General features: G+C 38.5%; 1 protein-coding gene across 8 annotated transcripts in view; it reads left to right on the forward strand.

Annotated features, from left to right (window-relative positions):
• Positions 1 to 20,158, forward strand: part of RAPGEF2 (Rap guanine nucleotide exchange factor 2) — a 219,966-nt gene that overhangs the window by 11,403 nt on the left and 188,405 nt on the right. The window contains exon 1 of one of the 8 annotated variants that reach the window (XM_037058306.1): positions 9,621 to 9,701. The exons of the other annotated variants lie outside the window; for them this stretch is intronic. The gene's annotated coding sequence lies outside the window, so the exon portion shown is untranslated. Of the gene's footprint in view, positions 1 to 9,620; positions 9,702 to 20,158 lie in introns of those variants that run through there. 8 annotated transcript variants of the gene reach the window in all.

The raw sequence follows: 20,158 nt of genomic DNA on the forward strand, positions 1-20,158 counted from the left end.
CCCTTTCTCTGGGCTGGTTTAAATCTCCATCACACGGAGAAAACTGGGGGAGGCAACATGGAGAAATATCACTGTGCATTGAAAGTCCTTGTTCCCGCTTTATGTATCCGGGGATGGCTGTTTTCTTTAGAAGTTATACATCTGTCTCTTAAATTGTATTCACAGAATAGTTGTGTTGAGTTAATTTAGTGTATTTCCTTCATATAACTCAGTGTTTATGATCCTGGACTTCGGTGTCAAACACGCTGCTTTGTGGTCCTGGGCGGGGAACTTGGGTTTTGTGGACTGTTAACATTTCATAAAACACTGGGCCAGCTATTGGTTTGCCACCTGCTTATTTTGCCAGGGAAGCATGTTCAAGGGAATGGAAACTTGATGTCCACTGTTCGCATTTCATAAAAGAAAGGACATTTTAGTATAACAAAAATAGAAAGGTCATGTTCTCAATAAATACATCGCCTTGTTTTACCATACTCGGTTTTTGTCAAGGATTGGTGAAAATGTTACCATGGGTTGGTATGGTAATATTACCAACATCATATAGTTTGAAGATTAAATGCGTTCATGTATGTTAATGTTATTCAACAGTCTTTGGTATGGAGTGTCTAGTAAATTACTGGTATCTTTTATATAGTATAAATATTTATACTATTATTTGTTATTATATTATTAATATTGCCGTTGCTGTTAGTAGTTGCTATTCATTTGCTCCCTGCTCCCATAGCTAATTTTCATCATTATCTATCATGACCCATTCACCAAAGTGATTTATAACATAATTCAATAGACTTGACTCATAGCATACATTGTATTAGGATTATATTAGTCTGCTGGTTAGAAGAAAACTGCCCACATAACCAAGGGCTTATTTTTCTCACACGAGAAAGGATGAAGCAGAAAACAAACACAAACTCCCAGACACAGACCGTAGTGTGCTGGTTACCAGAGGAGGAGGGCCTTGGGCCGAGATAGAAGAGGCTAAAGGCGGGGAACAGGTGGTGATGGAAGGAGGCTTGGGGTGGTGAATACACAGTGCAATATACAGGTGATGTATGATAGAATTTGTACACCTGAAACTTATATAATTTTATTAACCAGTGTCACCCCAATAAATTCAATTAAAAATGTCTAGGAAGGCAATGCAAGGTTGGTGTAGATGCTCAAGGGTGTCCGTCATCAAGGAATGTGGCTCGTGTCAGAGTCTCAGGATGGTGGCTGCAGCACCAACCAGGAAAACAGGATGTTGAGAATCCTGATAGGATTTTGTCTTTTATTTTGAAGGAAAGCCCTCATTGGGTACTTGTTATTATGGGTCAGAGCTGTGTCACATGGCTATTCCTAGTTGCAAAGGAGGCTGGAAATTTGAATATTTTGCTCTTAAGCCTGCATATTACAGAAGGGCAGGGAAAAAAAGAGGTTAAGATTAATGAGTGATGTGAGCCAATAGTATTTGTCCAACTTACTTTGCATAGAAAATAGGTGATTGTAATAAGTTCACGCAGTGATTCCCGGGAGACCTCTTTGACAGTCTTACTGGATTATAGGCTCCATTACTGCAGCTCCAGTTATGGAATCATAGATGTGTTTAACTTCTTGGTTCCCTTAATAGGTGTACGATTATTAATTTTCTGAACTGCAGTCTTTTATTTGGAAATAGAGATAAAAATATCAGTGGTGAGCATTGTTATAAAAATAAATGAAACATGGTCTTTAGCTTTAAAATAGAATTATTTTAAAATGGTAACTATTGACTGAAATATTGATTTGAAACGTTGGCTTATATTTTCTAAATTAATTCATTTAGTTTTGAATTTATTCTACTTTTAAAATATTAGAAGTTTTATTTCATTTTCTCATATTTCTACTTGTAGTGACACTTTGTCATTTTTCTGGGGCTTTCAAGTTTCAATTGGTCATCTGTCCCTACAGATGAATCATCATGTTTTCTAAATAAATATACATTTGTATATAAAGTTTTTATAAAAGATACTGTTTAGATAGTTTTCTGTAATTTGTTGAATTCATACTTATAAACTTATATCTTGAAGAAAAATGGTTTCATATTGAATGTTATACAAGACTAGCTGTAATACTAATAAAACTTTAAGTATTTCCTGTGTTCAGCCTTAGAGCAATTATGTTTAGTTTGGGTTTTTAATGATAGCATTCAAGATTTATATGTATATAAACTGCTCTTAATGTGTAGTGGGGTCAGTTAAACAATTCGCTGTCAGAAATTTATGGCTAGAAATGTTATTGGAAAACGTTGAAGGTATTTGTCATTTAATAAAATTTGTTGTTTTCCTAAGTTATTTGTTTTGGTTGGAGGAGTGGTGTGTAATAAATTCCTGAGTCTTAGAGTGTGAGTTAGAAGTTAGAACCCTATGTCAGGATACTCCTTAGCATGGAATTGGAGCTAAAAATGTTCTTTAATGACTTGATGTTTCTTTCCTGAGAGTTTGAGATGGAGGATGGTAGTAGAATAATTATATCCTTTTGTGTTAATAGCAAATTGAATAAAAGTTGAAAACGAACAGTAGTTTTTGGTCAACTTTTAAAAAAATATTTTATTTATTTATCTTTAGAGGGGAAGGGAAGGAGAGAGGAAGAGAAACATCAATGTATGGTTGCCTCTCGTGGGTCCCCTGCCGGGAACCGGCCTGCAACCCAGGCATGTGCCCTGACTGGGAATTGAACCACGATCGTCTGGTTTGCAGGCCTGCGCTCAATCCACTGAGCTACACCAGCCAGGGCTTGGTTAATTTTTTGCAACACAAAAATCTTCTCTTTAGAGAAGCATGTAACTTTGTGCAACAAAGTTATTTTGGGGTGTATATTTGGAGCTGTCATTTACATTGGTATTTTCACCGGGATTTCACAGAGTGTATAAATTCTTCCTCTGGGCTCCTGTGACACTTTCATTCTATTTTGCAGATTTTTATTACTTTGACATTTTTGACTATCTTCAAGAACAGTAATTTATTTTTTTATTTTTATTTATTTATTTTAAAAGAAACTAAGTTTCAGTTAGTTTCCTTTTTTAAAAAAGATTTTTATTTATTTATTTATTTTTAATCTTTAGAGGGGAAGGAGAGGGACAGAAACACAATGTATGGTTGCCTTTCGTGCATCCCCTGCTGGGAGTTGGCCTGCAGGGAACCAGCCTGAAACCCAGGCATGTGCCCTGACTGGGAATTGAACCGTGATCCTCTGGTTCACAGGCCCGTGCTCAATCCACTGAGCTACACCACCCAGGGCTTAAGAACAGTAATTTAAATTAAACTAAATTGTAAAATGAAAGTCAATGCTCGAATGTAGAACTAACTTTTTCATAAACGTTTTACTAAGGAGAGGTCCTGGCCTTGACCATTTTAATAGATATGACCACTTGTATTTCAATTGTGAGATGATTAACATGCAAATATATATAAATATATATTTAAATATATATATATATATAAATATATATTTAAATCCTCATCCAAGGATATGCTTATTGATTTTAGAGAAGAAGGGAGGGAGGGAGGGAGGGAACAGTGGCAGGGGTGGGGAATGTGGGGAGAAAGAGAGAGGAAAATACATTGGTTCACATCCTGACATCAAACCTACAACCTAGGTGCCTATGTATGTGCCCTGACCAGGGATCGAACCTGTAATGAGACAATGCTCCAACCATCCAAGCCACCCACCCAAGGCAAATATATTTAGTTTTTTAAGGGTGGTGTCAGAAATAGATTACATATGCTCCATTGAAATCTTACTTACTGATTATATAAAACTCTAGAAAAAAGTAGGTTGTAATGAAACCTCATGGCAATTGTTTTTACAGATTTTTAGCAAGAAACATCTTAATTGAAATACATACATACAGTAGCATTTAATATTCACTGTCTTCTGCTTTTCACCTGTTTTATTTTTAATGTTGGCATATAACTAACTGCTCTTCTTTATTGAAGGAGATAGAGGGATTTCTAGAATATCTGAGAGACCCCTAATCCACAGGGTGCTTCCCTCACCTTTGCTGGTGGTCACTGAGGAAAACAGATAGGGTACTATTGGTTCTTGGTATGGAATGGACCTTAACGGTCAGCTGGTCAGTAATTTCCATAGTCTCACAGACCTGCAGATGGCCTCAGGAGCTTCTCCGGGACCGTTGGGGACGTGTGGACAGCTGGCCTGTTCTACACAGTTTTATTTTTATTAGGAAAAGATTTATCACTAAAACATGTTGAAAATGCCTGATCTAATTTGGACTCCAGAGTACCGGAAATAAATACCAAAAGTAGTGAAGTGTATATCTCCCTGTCACAGAGAGACAGCCAGCAAACTTGAAAATTTAATCACCCACCTACATAGAGGTGAGCACAGTTGGCCCGCAGCCTGTTTTTCTGCATAAAGTTTTACTGGAACACAGCCAGCCTTACACTGGAATATTGTTGGTGGCTGTTTTTGTACCACAGAGGCTGAGTTGAATTGTTGACAAAAGACAGTACAGGCTACAAAACTTAAAACATTTGCTGTCTGGTTCTTTACAAAACAAGTCTGTTCTTTCCTTAGACTTTCATCTTTGTAGAAACACAAATACCTCTGGAAGGGTGTGGGTGTGGGGTGATTATTTTGTGCTGTTATCAGTTATACCTCAGGTGAGTGGAGAGTTCCTTTGTAATATTTGATAGCTTAACAAGTGACTCAGCTTTGCTATGAAAGCTTATTATTATTCCTCACCCAAGGACAGGCTTGTTGGTTTTAGAGAGAGTGGAAGGGAAGGAGAGAGAGAGGGAGAGAAACATCAATGTGAGAGAGAAACAGCGATCAGTTGCCTCTCCCACACCCTGTCCCCACCGAGACCAAACCTGCACCCCAGGCATGTGCCCTGACTGGGCATCGAACCCCAGACCTTTCAGTCTATGGGATGATGTTCCAACCAACTGAGCCTCACTGGCCAGGGCTATGTATTGTATTGTTCTTTTGGAGGGCCTGATTCTATTAATAATACAGCATTGTCATGAGCAAAAATTGTCTCTATTTTTAGTGATGCTTCTTAAGTTTAAGTGTTGTGTTTCCATAGTCAAGTACTAGATAGATGCAGAGCTGTTTTGGAATTGTCTGTAATGTAGTTCTGGACACATTTGATTAAATAGTTAATTTTCTTGAATGTTTTGCTTTACAGTTTAGAAAACTTAAAAGGCAGAAGAGGAGTTGGGAAATGGATATCAAATTGGTCAAAACATTATATCACCTGACCATTATTTTTCTTTCTCACTCAGTATTCTCAGGTTTTATTTGTGCGTAAAATTATTTTTAGGAAATGTCAGAAGTAAGTTGCTTAAACTTCTGAGTGATGGTTATTAGCAATATTACAGTTGCTATTACTAGCCAGTTTACAAAGGAAAATTTGGGGAGTTTTTTTGAGGAGAAAGCACCCGTATTGCAAACTAGTTTTCTCGGTACCGATCACGTCTTTAATTTTTGTTTATTTCAAGGCCCATCAACTCGCTGAGAGTTGTGTTTTGTTTTGTTTTGTTTTTGATTCCATGGAAAACAGATTTGTTGCCTGGAAATGAACATTGTGCTGTTAGTCAATTAAGTGGATGTAGTCAATAAAAATAGGGACTAGAAATACTGATTTTCAGTTCAGTTAATCCATGAGTTTTGTGTTCTTAAGTGCCTTTGTAAATGAATTATTTTAGGCCTTGATTTTGCTAATAGTAACAGTAAAGCTTAGGAAACATTCAAACTAAATATGTAGGAAGTTCCTTGGTGGGGTGAATTTATTCACTGATTTGAGGAAGACAAGGGTTCTGCCTTTGTGGTGGAATGCTTAATTAGGTATTTCTCTTGTTAACGGAAAATGCTAATGCCCTCATTTTGCGTATATTCAACAAGTAGTATCTTGCTACCTGCCCCAGTGGTTACAAAAATGTGTGTTTCACTGTCTTTTGCTGGCTTACAGGCTTGAAAAGTTTAATCAGGCCAGTTAAAGAATTTCTAGTTTATTTAATGTGCAGCGGGGGCTTTTGGATCCAGGCACTACAGGTCAGGATGGTGCTCTGGGACAAACACTTGGGTAGTATTACAGTGAACAGGAAGGTCATTGAGGCTTTTGGAATGCTCAAGCCACACGCCTCTCCTGGACTGGGTGCACTGACTAGCAATTACGCAGAGATGGGTGAGAAGCAGGTCTGCATCAGTTCAACTGAAACAGATAAACTTGGGAGGAAGAGGGACTAGTATTGTTTCAGGACTCTCTGAAATTAATAACTTTGTGTTATTTTCTTTTTGTGACTATTCTAAATAATCAGTTATGGTGCGAGAGCAGGGTACATGACCATTTTTACAGTTGGCAGTAGTAGTAGTATGTTTGTTAAGAATAATGCCTTATAGCCCTGGCTGGTGTAGCTCAGTGGACTGAGCACAGGCCTTCAAACCAGAGGATTGAGGTTCGATTCCCAGTCAGGTCACATGCCTGGGTTGCAGGCCAACTTCCCGGCAGGGGACGCCCCAGAGGCAACATACATTGATGTTTCTCTCCCTCTCTTCTTCCCTTCCCCTCTAAAGATAAATAAATAAAATCTTAAAAAAAGAATAATGTCTTATAGTAAGTTTCCATTGGCTGAAGACTGGGAGGATCAAGTTCACGAGGAAAGTGCTTTCTCAGGAAAATCAAAGGGGAGTTTGCAGGACCTATGAGTAGGAGGTATGGGTTCTTATCATTTACCCACTTTTGCGAAGGAAGCATTATACACAAAGGTAAGGTTTTTTTTTTTCTTTCCGAGGTTGTTTGGGCTTTCAGTGAGAACTTCCGACTGATTTTAGGGCTTGGCAATCTAATGTCTTCTATAGTTTCAAGCCTGGAATGTTTTTGCTGATGAGATGTCTTTAGGTAAAGAGGAATGAAGAGGAGGGAACTCACCCCGGCCTAGGTTCCCTCTTAGTTAAAAAGAGCAAAACCGAAGCTCTTTGGTCGGTCTCAATTATTTTTTCTTCCTAGGTAGAGCCAAACAGGACTAGGACTTTTAGTCATCCTGATAAAGTATCTCTTGGTGAAAATATACTCTGGAAAGAGAAATTTTGTCCCAGAATAGCATTATTAATGTAACTGCTTATAAAACATCTTAACCACACTGGGTATAATATGTACTGTTTATTATAGATTAATGTTCATCCTGTTTATTATAGGTTAATGATCTGTTGGTGTTCATCCAATATGGTTTTTCCATGTCAGAGGAAGTATGCATTTTTGTCTAGGTCGCTGTCTTCAGTTTTTCAGTGTGACTTTCTTGAAATGGCATCTGTGGTCTGTTGGGGAAGGGCTTCGAGAAGTCTGGAGTTATATGAGAAGTTTTACCAGAATTTGTTTCTGAATAAGGCTTTCATTACTAAAAAACAAAACTGTGAGTCTCTAAAGCTCATCAGATATAGTAGGTCCAATACCTGGCACGTTGCTGGGTGCTGTGCCCAATTAATCATCCTTGTGTGGTACTAAAAATTACCCTAATTTCCATTTAGTTTGCACTCAAGGATTCTTTTACTGCTGCTTTATCTCCTTTAAAATGGTTGTAGGCGTATTATCTAACTAAACCTGGAAATTGGATTCAGAGATAAAACTGCTTCCTTTTTTTAGGTTGTTTATCTGAACATCCAAACAGAAACTTGCATGAGTTTATCTTTTCCCTTCTTAGTGTACTGTGTTGTCTTCAGTAGCTGTTACTTCTTGGCAACCACAAAGATAACTTTTAAATAGTTAGTTAACATATTAGAACTTGTACATCTATGGTAATTAATTATATCAATGTGTGTAAAGACAAGAGACTATTCCAATAGGATTTTTTGGGGGTGGGGGTGGGGATTAGAAGTGAAATCAGTGAGAACATTTGCCCTCATCATGGTTTAGGACAGAAACACTGACTGCTCCACATTTGCAATAGTGTCTTTCCGGTGTTAAGTGAGACTTTGTAGAAAGGGCTAATGAAAACCTTATTACTATGTATGTAGCATCGAAACTCCTTACTGCCAAATAGAAATTGTTCTAGTGTTTACTTTCCTTCAGCTGCTTATCCTTAGAGGAAATCAGTTTTAATACTTTCAGATGTCATCTCAGTTCTCCTGGAAGTGATCAGAAGCAAGTTTAAAACTTTAAGCATGTTATACAGCATTTTGGGCATTTCGGCTTTGTGTGTGTGTGTGTGTGTGTGTTGGAAGGGAGTAGATGTTAAACATACTGAATCAATTTTCAGGAAGACAATATTTACCTTCAAATTGGTTGAAACAAAATACAAAATAGCATGGAAGAAAGGAGGAAAAAAACTAGCATTTTTAAATCTTTAAAAGTGTGGTGGAATGCAACCCATAATTTTCATCTAATTGGGTAAAAAATTTTTTGGGAAAAGAAGAAAAGAGATCTCACCCACAACATAAAACCTGGCCTTTTGTATTTCATCGTTTTCTTTATAGATGGAATAGGTTTAGTGACTTTTATTGTGAAATGTCATTTACTCTATCTTTCGTCCAAGGCGTTAAAAAATGCCTAGTTCCCTTTCTGTCATAGGTTTCAGAAGATTACAAGAATTTTCTTCTTAACATAGTAGATAAATGTTCTCCTCTGCTGATTGTGAGAATAACTGTATTAAAAATGTTTACAGGAACCCATGCTTACCCCTCTCTACTGTTAGGGTCTGTCCCAGTTTCCACTTGTCTCCATTTTTACTTTTCCTCGTTGATTACAAAATCAAAGCACAAGAAGAGAAATGTGGACCTATTTTATTTAGGGTCATGTTTTAGAGGAAAATATCTATGGCTTCATTTCTCATTGTCAAGTGGAACCCATTCATGTGGATGGTAATTGTCAAGAATGATACTTTGTAACCACAAAGAACAATAAGTCTTGCATTATCTTCCTGGCAAACTGCTTCTGTGTTTGAATTGATTTTATAAAAAGCTAACCTTGGAATCTGAGAAAGAAAACATTAGTTCATTTTCTTTGTGGTTCTTTCTATTCTACCTGACAGTATTCTTGGGCCTTTACCCATGTCTCTTAAGCAAACCTTTTTTCTCCCTTCTTACCCATGCTGGTCACTCTTCACGTAATGATTACCTTCCTTTCTCAGTCCATCCTGCTCGTTTTTTAAAGGGCTAATTTAAATGTTCATGAAGTTTTTTTTTTCTGGTCATTTGAGCTGGAGGTTAAATTTTTCTTAATGGGATTGTTGTTTTCCATCTCTTGAAGGCATATGCCCCCAGTCACTATTTCATAATTGTTAGGTGTCTGTATCTTATCTTGTATTTTAAACTGGAAAAGTCCTTGCAGCTGAAACTGTCTTGCCGACATTTGTGTTTTTGTGGTGTTTCAGAAATCTTTGCAATCTGTAAATATTTTAATGTGTCAGACATTCTGACAATAATGAAATAAGCAGTGCCGATGGGGTACAATGAGATTTGGTACAGTTTTAAAAATTTAGCTCTCAAATTTTTTTTTAAAATTATCTCATTGTAACATAATTTAGACACGTGATTATTTTAAGACTGAGCCAAAATTGATTCTTAGAATTGCCTAGTTAGGTGTTAGTGATTCAAATTTTCCTTAGTCACCATGACTCGCCTCAGTCACAGAAGCAAGTCAAATGCAGAAACCTGAATTCTAGGCATAGCATCATGAATTCCTAAGCTCTGGACTTCAGGTTGTTGTCTTGGATTGTATTTGGGTATGTACACATTTGCTTTCCCTGGATTCTGAACTTTTCATTTTATACGTCGACCTTGTAGCCTTTTTAACATTGGATCAACAGTATTTTAAATTGTCTAGTCAACTTTTTCTAAGATCTCAGAAGAAAAAAATCGAGACTAATAATGCTTTAACTTCTACTACATCGATATCACTCCAATGATGTCGTTTATTTTTGGCATCTGGAAGTTTAATGAGGCAGTGGCTGGAGAAGAGCTGGTGCTGTGCCCCTTCTTCTCTCTCCGCCTGACTTGGGCGTCTTTCATTGGTCTTCTTTTTCTGGTCTGTAAGATAGGGCACGGTGTTTGCCTTACCCGTTTTCCAGGGTGGTTGTAAGACTTCAATGAACATAATATATGGAAGTAGAAAGTAGAAAACTCTAATGTAAGGCATTACTATCATCAACACATCGAAAGTGTTAGTGCCAGTAGAAATTGTGAGTCATTTGTAAAGATAATACACTAAGATACTTTCGGTATTTGGCTAGTAGTATTTATAGCAGTATGTCTTTTTTTCGGTGTGTCTAAGGCAGTAAAACCATGTTTTCAAATTATTTCTTGATTTGGTTGTCCAAGTTAATACTTATCTGGATCATTTTAGAAGCATAGGCTTCATGTTGAGTTTTGTAAAGAGCTTTTCCTTGTTAAAAGTTTTTTCAGACTTGAAAGAACCATTGTGTGAAAACTCATCTACACCAATATGTTGAAATAGTTTTGGTTACTTTATTTTAAGTAAAAAAAGCTGCACCCCCCAATTCTTCACTTTCAAAAGTGCTCAAAAGTGGTAAAGTCTTTCCATATGCATCACATGCTTATATGTTCTCTGTGTTTATCAGAACCCAGATTTTTAAAATAAAAGCTCCATAATTATATGCTATGAATGGATACCATTTTCTTTTTTGATTGTTGAAATGTGTCATTCTGTATTTAAATTTGGAAGCTATATAAACTCAGACATCTAGCTAGAAACTTGCATGAGTGTTGATAGGGACAAGAATATGATAGAGAAGCCTCATGATAGTTTTTGAAGAATTGGAAGAGGAATTTGAATTCTGTAAGAAAATGTTCCACATTGAAAGGTGCAGCCTTTAACTGAGTCTTTGCATTATACCTCTAATTATTCTTAAGTAAGAGTTAGGTTTATAATGCAGCTCTTTCGGAAGTGCGACATTAGCTATTTTAGGTTGCTTGCCAAGTGTAATAATATGTAACACTTTGTGTTGTTTGTTGCTTATTTTATTTAGGGGGAACATAGAAAGAACAGCTGAGGAAAGAGGTGGAAAGACAATGGACAAGTATTGTTCCTGTTACAGACAGTCAGCTAGGTATAAGTTAGTTTCTTGATCAACCCAATTAAGCAGGAAGTGCTGTCTTCAATTTACCAGCAAGACACTAGGATACAGAGACGTTAAGCAGTATGTTAATGACATGTGACTCTGACTTAAACTTTATGTTTTTCCCACTATATGCCTTCTACAGTAAGGTTGGGTATGAATATCCGTATTGCTGTTAAAAGGACTCTTACAAAATGAAATTCTGACTTGCTTAAGATGTTTTTTCTTTATTAAAATGTCTCACTAGGTTACTTACACTTTAGAGGTGAGCTTCAGGTCTCAAGTGTAATTTTATTAAAATTTAATTTTTTAAAACAATTGGAGTTAGCAGAGTGGGGCTGGAATGTCTGCTTTTAAATGAGATCCAGGTGCTTAGCAAATAAATTACTCTCAGTAAATGTGAGCTACTGTTGTAACTATGCCTTTTAAATAGCCTGTCTTAATTTCCAGGTTTATCTGAAAATAATAGTTCCACATGATGGTTTTATTAGCACCTAATATTAATGGATTGTTAATTTTGTCACCAGACACTGTGTTAAGGGTTTTAATATATTATCTTGATATCTTCTGATTATTTGCTATTAGGTTTTGGTTTGTAGTTGTTTTTTTTTTTAAATCAACTATGGTATTGGAGATTTGCCAGAGGAATTCTGTTAGAATTCTTTTGTTTTTTGTAATGGGCTAACTTGATGCCTTTCAAATTGTCCTGTGTTTGGGAAAGGAACCAGTTTTTCTCCATAGTAGCACAGCCCGGCTTCTGTCTGCTGGTTTGCCAGAAACACAGACTTATCACTCCATCACACCTCTTATTTGCATTGCTTACGAAGTTTCAGCGTGAAGTTACTGTAATACTTAGCCTGTCTGTGTAGGAACCTAGCTGAGAACCTTGTTTTTCAGTACTTAGTGAAAAAGCCGTTTGGGAAGCTGCTACCAGGGACCAGGTTTAAATGGGTTCTATAGTCTTTGAAACTAGCAGGTTGGAAGGTCAAACATTCCTGGCACGTCGGTTTTTGTAACTGTGGCCATGAAGATATCTCAGCTTCGTCAGTGAGCTTTGTTGTCTGGCCACAGTATTCCGCAAGGGGCTGTTTGGGCCAGACTTCAGAGGCATTTTTTCATCTATGCTGAGAGTTAGTTCGTATCTTGCACAGAGCTAACGATGGACGTTATCGGGACCTATCTAGCCAGCTCTGATGCCATTTTATGATTGTACTTCACAGTCTCAACTACAGAATGAAAGGCAGCTTGCTAGATTTTGGAATGTAAGATCTTAGGGAGTCTTAAGTGCTTTTGAAATCCTAAAATAATCCATCCAGATGCTCTGGTTGTCTGCGCCTGTCTCTGTTTAAATGGTGTCTCTGAGTTGTTAGGTTGTAGGGGACTGGTCAGTCACTTTGTGTTTGGCAAGAGGTCTTATTTGTCTCCCTTTGGCCCTTACAAGACATAGAAAATATCGTCCTCACTTTACAGATGGAAGAGCATAGCACTCCTGGACAGAAAGAAAGGTGGAGGGTTTTTAAAGATGTGACACATTCTTGGCTTTTTAAATCTGAGGTTTCTTGTTTATGTCCCCTTCCAAAAGATTATGCCTTTTCCTTCTCAGACATTCTTTGCTCTCTATTTCTTATGCTCCTTATTTTCTTCTATTTTTGCGGGGTACCGGGGTCAGAAAGAAAGGTTAAATATATAGTTTCCTGCGTGGATTGCTCGTTTTCTTCTGGTAATTGAAAGGTAACTTGCACTGTGAGTATACATGATAATGTTTTTGTCTCTAGGCTGGTCTCAGTGTTCCAAAAATGTTCATAATTTGTACCTCAACTAGATATTTTTAAAATTAGTGTTTAAAATATTACTTACTGAAAAGATTTTTTTTTGCATGGTTCACATATCAAAAAGTATAAAAGTGTAAACAGTGGAGAGTCTCACTTCCCCCTCTGCTCCACATCGGCCCAATTCCCAACCCCTAACGACAGGGGGTGATTTTAGTTGCTTGTTTACTCTTCCAAAGATTTTTTAAAAATCCGTATACAGAGCCATGGAAAACTTATTTCCCCACCTTCAAAATTGTATCTGTATGCCTGCCCCTTGCTTATCTATGTTAAGATAAGATGGAATTTGGGGATCTTCCCAGGACAGCACATTGAACAGCCTGTTTGTGTGGTGCTGGCGGTGCGTGTGTGCGTGTGTGCATGTGCACATACATGTGTGTGTTTGACAGTCACGGGTGCTCACAGTGCTGCCATGGACATCTCTTACCTAGGTGATCTGGTGACTTTCTGTTGAGGCAAAGGGTGCCTGAATCTCTAAGTTTGGTAATCACTGTAGTAGCAGTTTGCACCGCTACCGGGAAAGTCCTGTTAGGAATTAAAAAAAAAAAATCAAGTTGCAGTTATTGGGTGCAGCTTTTTGAAACAGTCATATATTTGTGTGTAGTAAGATTTAACCTTTTAAGTATAGACTTCTGTGCGTCGTCACGTCACCACCACCACAACCAAAATGACGACATTTCCATCCCCCTGAAGAGTCCCCTTGTCCTTGTCATCTGTCCGTTCTGACGAGCCCTCCCTCTGGCAGCCTTTGCCCCGGTGTCTATTTCTATAGTTGTACCTTTTCCATAGTATCTTTTATGGAAAGTCGCATAGTGTGCAGGTTTTTTGTTTGTTTGTTTACCTGTCACTTACAGAACTCTGGTGTATTTGTCAAAACTAACAAGTAAATATTGGAACAATAGCACTTACTAGACTAGAGACTATGTGCGTGTTAACAGTTTTTCCACTAGTTTTTTTCCCTGCTCAGGACACATACAGTCTAGGATACCTCACTGCGTTTAGCATTTTGAGAAGCTGTGGTTTTGGGGTTTTTTTCCTGGAGATGTGAGAATTCTCTGTGTATTTGGGTTACAAGTCCTTTATCAGATTGAATACCACTTTGTAACTTGCAAAGTTCTACACACAATTTTTATTTGTGATAGAATCATTACTCATGCTAATATTTGGCTAGATGCTAATTATCTATATCTTTTCAATGCTGATTTAATGTATATAACATTAGATTTTATTTTTAGAACAAAGGGTTATGTTCTAAAAACTGAAAAATTGTGTTTTTCAGATGTCACTATATTTTGTAGATATGTTGTCAGAAAAATATGTTCTTGTTGATGAAATATTTCCTTTGTGATATAAATAACTTGTTTTTTCACAGGGAAAGGCCCATTGGATGTAGCTACGTAGAGAAACTTGAAGGGTCAAGGGGGTTGGCTTAGAAACCTTTTGCATTGAAGCAGGTTGTTTTTTAATTTAATTTTCCTACTGCAGTAAACCTCACTGCAGAAAGTTTTGTACTTTAGCCAACATTCACTACTTCTAGCAGTCTTCAGAGTTACAGTGGTACCTCGGTACTGGTTGCTTCGTTCTGGAACTCGTGAGCAGTGCCCAGACCTCAGGGCACCAAGCAAGCGACGAGTGATGGAGCGTTTTTTCTGGTCAGAATGTGACAAGTACAGGGTTTGCTGAGTTCTGAAGCCGATGGGCACCGAGGTAGGACTGTAGTGAATTCAACAAAAAGTTTCCGGGGTCTCCTGTGTGCCGCTCACCCCTTTAGACATCGAGGACCCAGCTGTGAACAACAAGTCCTCGCTTCGGGAGCTCACATTCCAGTGGGGAGAGGCGCACAGATAAAACAGTAAATGCCACGTTAGATGTTGATAAAAACTGTGGGAAAATATTTAGTTGAGGAAGCCTGCATTGGGAGGTTTCAGGGATAACGAAGAGGTACCGGAAGGACCGAATGAAGTGATGGAGCACTGCCAACACCACACAACCGGCTCCTCATGTGCTGTCCTGGGAAGACCCCCAAAGTATATCCTACGTTGCATAAATACGCAAGGGGCAGGTATACAGGTATAATTTTGAAGCTGGAGAAATATGTTTTCTGTGGCTCTATCTATGGATTTTTAAAAATCTTCGGAAGAGTAAACAAGCAACTAAACTCACCCCCTGTTGTTAGGGGGTTGGGAATTGGGCCGATGTGGTGCAGAGGGGGAAGTGAGACTCTGCTTCTGTTCTGTGGTGAATAGAGGAGAAAGTTTCTCAGACTTCGTAGGTGGATCTTGTCTTGGCTTGGTGAGTGATGGAAGCTTCAGGGCTGGACTAGTTAGATAGTGGCATAGAAGGTTTTGATACCAGACGGTTAGCAGAGGACACCTGATTAAGTAGTGACGTCGGCATTTATTCTGAGTGGGTTGGGGAACCATTGTAGGGATTTAGGTAGAGGTATGTTGAGATCACTCTGAACGCTGGGTGGTTGGTTGAGAGCAGTCAGCTGAGGGGAGAGGGCAGAAACGGGGAGACCAATCAGGGGGGCTAATGCAGTCAGCTCATTGCGATCGCAGATTGTGAGAGGGGAAAATGGTCACCCCTTAAAATGCTGATACATGATGTAAGTAGAGCAGACAAGATATATTAAATGTGGATGTGAAAGAAAGAGGGCTGAAGGATGACTTTCAAGGTTTCTGGAGGACGAGGATGATACTTTTCAGAGAAGAGGACTTTGGGAAGAGTGGGTCCCAGTGAAGCGGGATGGTATGGTGATGCTGGTGGTGACAGCCACCAGAGGTTCAGTTTAGGGCCAGTAGAGTTTTGGGCTGCCTCTTTGTCATCAAGGAAGTCGCTCTGAGTTCCCTGGGCTGGAGATTTCAGACTCTGCTGCTTTTCCATTCACGCCTGACATCTCTTTGTTAGAAAGATTGCGTAGTGACATGAGTGCCTGTTGCTTCACATGCAGGAGACACTTAGTAAAGATTTGTTGAATAAACCTGAAGTGGAAATCTTTATTGTCTTCTGTAATGACATTTTACTCTAATAGTTTCTGGTATTTGATGTGTCTTACTTTCTTTCAAATGAACTTGAACAAAATGTAACCCTGTGAAGTAGAAGTGAGAAAGTTTTATCATTCTTCGTAAGCAGTAGTTCCGAGAAATATGTAGACGTTACAAAGTAGAGCATGTTGCTGAGCTGTTGACATTGCCCTCACATAACCTCTGTCCCTGCCCGTCATCAGAGTGGCTGTCCTTGTCCTTGATGGCACTGATCCCTAATGCTTCAATTTATGTGCATCATAGGTTTTTTTTTTCCATCAGAAAAATGATGTTCCTAGTAGCTATATTTGGCTTCGTTCAGTGGGCTTAGAGTTCTATGTGAGCATATTATTTGATATGCTTTTGAGACTTACTTTTGCTTAACTTTCTTAGGTTTAAGAAACTTAACTGCATTAGTCTGTTCAGGCTCCCATAACAAAATAATATAGACTGAATCAGGGGTGTTCAACCTTTTGGTGTCCTGGGGCCACACTGGAAGAAGAGGAGTTGTCTTGGGTCACACATGAAATACATTGCAACACGTAATCACAAAAAAATCAGCTAGTGTTTTAAGTAAATTTGCGACTTTGTGTTGGGCCACATTCATAGCCATCCTGAGCTGCATACAACCTGCAGGCCGTGGGTTGGACACCAACAATAGCAATTTACTTTCTTGTAGTTCTGGAGACTAGAAGTTTAAGATCAAGGTTCTGACTGACTCAGTTTCTGGTGAGGGCTAACGTCCTGGTTTGCTGAAAACCTCCTTTCTGCTGAGTTCTCACAGGGACTTTCCTCAGTACAACGGCAGAAGGAGGGGAGAGAGCTATGGCGTCCCTCCCTCGTTTGTAATGACACCTATGTCATTGGACCAAGATCCTACCCTCCTGACTTCATCTAGCTGTGATGACCTCCTAATGGCTCAGTATTCAGATATCATCACAGTGGGGATTGGACTTCACCATGTGAACAGTTTTGTTCGTGACAATTTTCATGGTAGCATCTTTAAATACTGGAATTATTTTACATTTCTCTTGAGTGTGAACAAAAGAAAGAACACATCTCTAGGTAATTATACCTGAGCAATAATTCTAGGCAATGAGAGTGAGCTTGTGAAAAATAAATGGAAAATAATATAATGATTAATTTTACAGAGAAGGATAGTTTAAGTTTCTGAAATGCATACATTGTAGAATTTTTAAATACATGAAGCTTATTGCCTGCAGACACAAAGAGTAACAATAGTACTTTAAATGTTTCTTCATTCTGATGGAATTGACTTAGTAAAATTAACAATTTTCATTTGTAATTAGCATTCAAGTAGTGTGTTAGGGTTTTTAAATTCTTGAGTAGGATAAATGTGCCTGCCCATGGACAGATTTAATTGCATTATTAATTTGCTTAACATTTTCATGATATAATTGACTTTTTTGCACAGACTGAATTACTAATTAGTGGAACCTTAGTGAATAGGGTTTAATTTTACCACTTCATTTGGCCTGAGACGTCGTCCACAGGCTTTCCCGAGGGAGGATGTGGACTGAGAGGCGTCTCCCTGGAGCTTTGACATTGATGTCTGCTTTGTCCGACCCCGAATCTTCTGGGAGGACCTGTGGCCTGGGATAGATGGAGAGAGAGAGAGAGAGAGAGAGAGAGAGAGAGAGAGAGATACAGAATGGGTGTTCATGTGCAAACTGTCTTAAAGCATTGATATTGAGTATTTTTCCCGATTTTCAATAAAAAGTCAGAAAGAATAGCATTCATATTTTTGTGTCTTCATGTTACTCAGCTAAAGTAACAAAGACTCTGACACAAACAGTTTGCTTATAGTTTTCACTGCCACACTGAATGAAATTTTATCTCTTTCAGCTTTTGACATTTAGGCAGATATCCATAGACGTCAGAGTCATTTCAAACTTGAGGATGTAGGGCAAACCTTGTCAGAATTTCACTTTGTCCAAATACATAGACTTCAGTACGCCAATAAAAGGGATCCTTCTTGTGGTGAGGTCGTATTTGCGAGGTAGAACAATTCATATGAAGGAATAGTGTTGGGGGAACTCTCCCCCTCCCAGCTTTATTGTCTTTTTAAATGATGAAGACAAGGGACTTTTGAATTTGTATTTTGAGTTGGGCTGATTGAAAGGATCAGAAAAAGCAGTGTGATAATTGTGTACCATATCTTTGTCTATCTGATGTTTCATTGTTTGGAGAAGAAAACTGATCTCCGAGACCATTTGAAGCAAAAACAACAGGACTAGGGTTTCAGTGGTGCAGTCCTGGATTAGAATGGCTCCCCACATTACTACCCCCTGAAGGGGGCTTCCGGGCAGCAGTGCAGTGGAATAGGACCGAGGAAGGCAATTTTCATGAAATAGAGTCTGAAGCAACTTGGTGCATCTGGCTAAGTAACATTTGGGGTGAATGGGGGGGGGATGCAGCATAAGCCGTGCAGTGTGTGAAGGTCTAGGAGGCACACACCTGCACGTTGGAGGCACTCTGTCACAAGCCAGATACTTTTGAACACACAGACTGTGTGCGTGTGACGCTGTGCTGTGGAGTGCCTTGGGATACACAGTGTGTGAGACCTAGTGCTGGGAATTCGCAGCCCGGGGAGGGCCCTTGTCCTGTGAGAAGAACTCATACACCAGTGCAGTGGAAGCGCAGCGATGAGGTGGTATGGAAAGGAACTGTGATGTGTCAGTGGCAGGCTCCATAGTGGTTTCCATGGAGAGGACTGTCGGTTTCCCAGCATCCTCTTCTCATTTCATGTTTCTTCGATCTCATTTCGTGTTTCAGTTATACTTGGGGCTTTGAGAAGGGCACAGAATAGCAACAGGAGATCCTAAGGCATTCTGAGCAGTTTCTCCTGTACTATGACATATACCCAAAATATACAGACCACTTCTAATTTTTTTCTTAAAGGATATCTAGGTCATTTTAAGTCCTGAAATACAGTTATGGGGGGGCGGTATTAAGCTCCAAATTATTCAACAGTAATTTTTTTTATTAACTAAGATTTGTAAAAGATTTTTTCTTTGTTTTTAATATTAGCACATGGACAGTGGACAAAACAGGCAGGTTTTGGTCAGGCACAAACAACTTTACATCCTGTTGATCCGATAGAAAATAGTGAAGTAAATGTCTGTGCCAAGAATAGATTCCTTCAGGTATTTGATTCTGTCACACCAGGGGTGGAGTCCTTGCACAGGAAGAGTGAGATCCAGTAAACAGGAATTGCGTGCCCGGAGAGGTTTTTCTGGGAGGGAAGAGGAGGCCCAAGCTCGAAGAATGTCAATGGACTATTTCACCACTATGAGTATCTTCTCAGGAATGTTGGGTCTAATAGTATGCCAGGTGCTGTCTTCTTTCATCACTGCCGTGGATGATTAAGTGATCTTTACTAAGAAGGCATGCTGTGATTAAAGATTTGAACGCTAATTCAACTGTAGTTTCACAGATTAATTCATTGTTGTGTATAGCCTCAGTGTTTTCAGTGCTTTCCACTCTGAGGGTCTATATATTTTCATGTTAGGTAGAGATAGTTTTAGTATAATTTAGAATATTTTAGTAGACAGAAAACTATACTTGAAAAAAATTAAATAAATTTAAAAAAACTTTAGTATAGCCACATGTTTTTACACTTACATATACAAGAAGTTGTGGAAATGCCAGGTATTTATTTATTTGAAAAACTTTAAAAAAATTATTTTTCACTTACAGTTGACATACAATAGTAAATTAGCTTCAGGTGTGCAAAATAGTGATTAGGTATTCATCCAGGTATTATATTTAAAAAGCACAACCCCTTCCTGGAAATTTAGCAGAGAAACAGCATGTAAACCTCAGCTTTCCTTTCTTCTTTAAAGCAGTTGTTTTGCGAAGCTATATATTACGTTCCAGTAACATCACTATTTCTTAAAATGTTTTTGAGGATGTTCCTTTTGTGATGCCAAATGTTCAGTTGTGCAGTGACTGCTTAAATGTTTAAAATATCAGAGAATTCAGGCTTTTCTGTGGCTGAGAAAATGGAGAATGGAAAAACCATGATGGTGTTATAGGAGTCTCTTCTAGTTATGGGGAGAGAGAGTTGATGGTAGGAAAGGGTTTTGGTGATGATTCTCCAGTGCACGAAGACGTGGAAAACAAAATTAAGAAGACCAGCATGTTACTTAGATGGGCGGTGGTAAGAGAGAACTTAACATCGATAATGCCAATTTTATTAAAAATATGAATACTCTAGTACTGAATC

This window comes from Sturnira hondurensis, unplaced genomic scaffold (assembly GCF_014824575.4).
Source record: "Sturnira hondurensis isolate 20B ecotype Veracruz unplaced genomic scaffold, ASM1482457v3 Scaffold0010128, whole genome shotgun sequence".
In the NCBI taxonomy this organism is placed as follows: Eukaryota; Metazoa; Chordata; class Mammalia; order Chiroptera; family Phyllostomidae; genus Sturnira; species Sturnira hondurensis.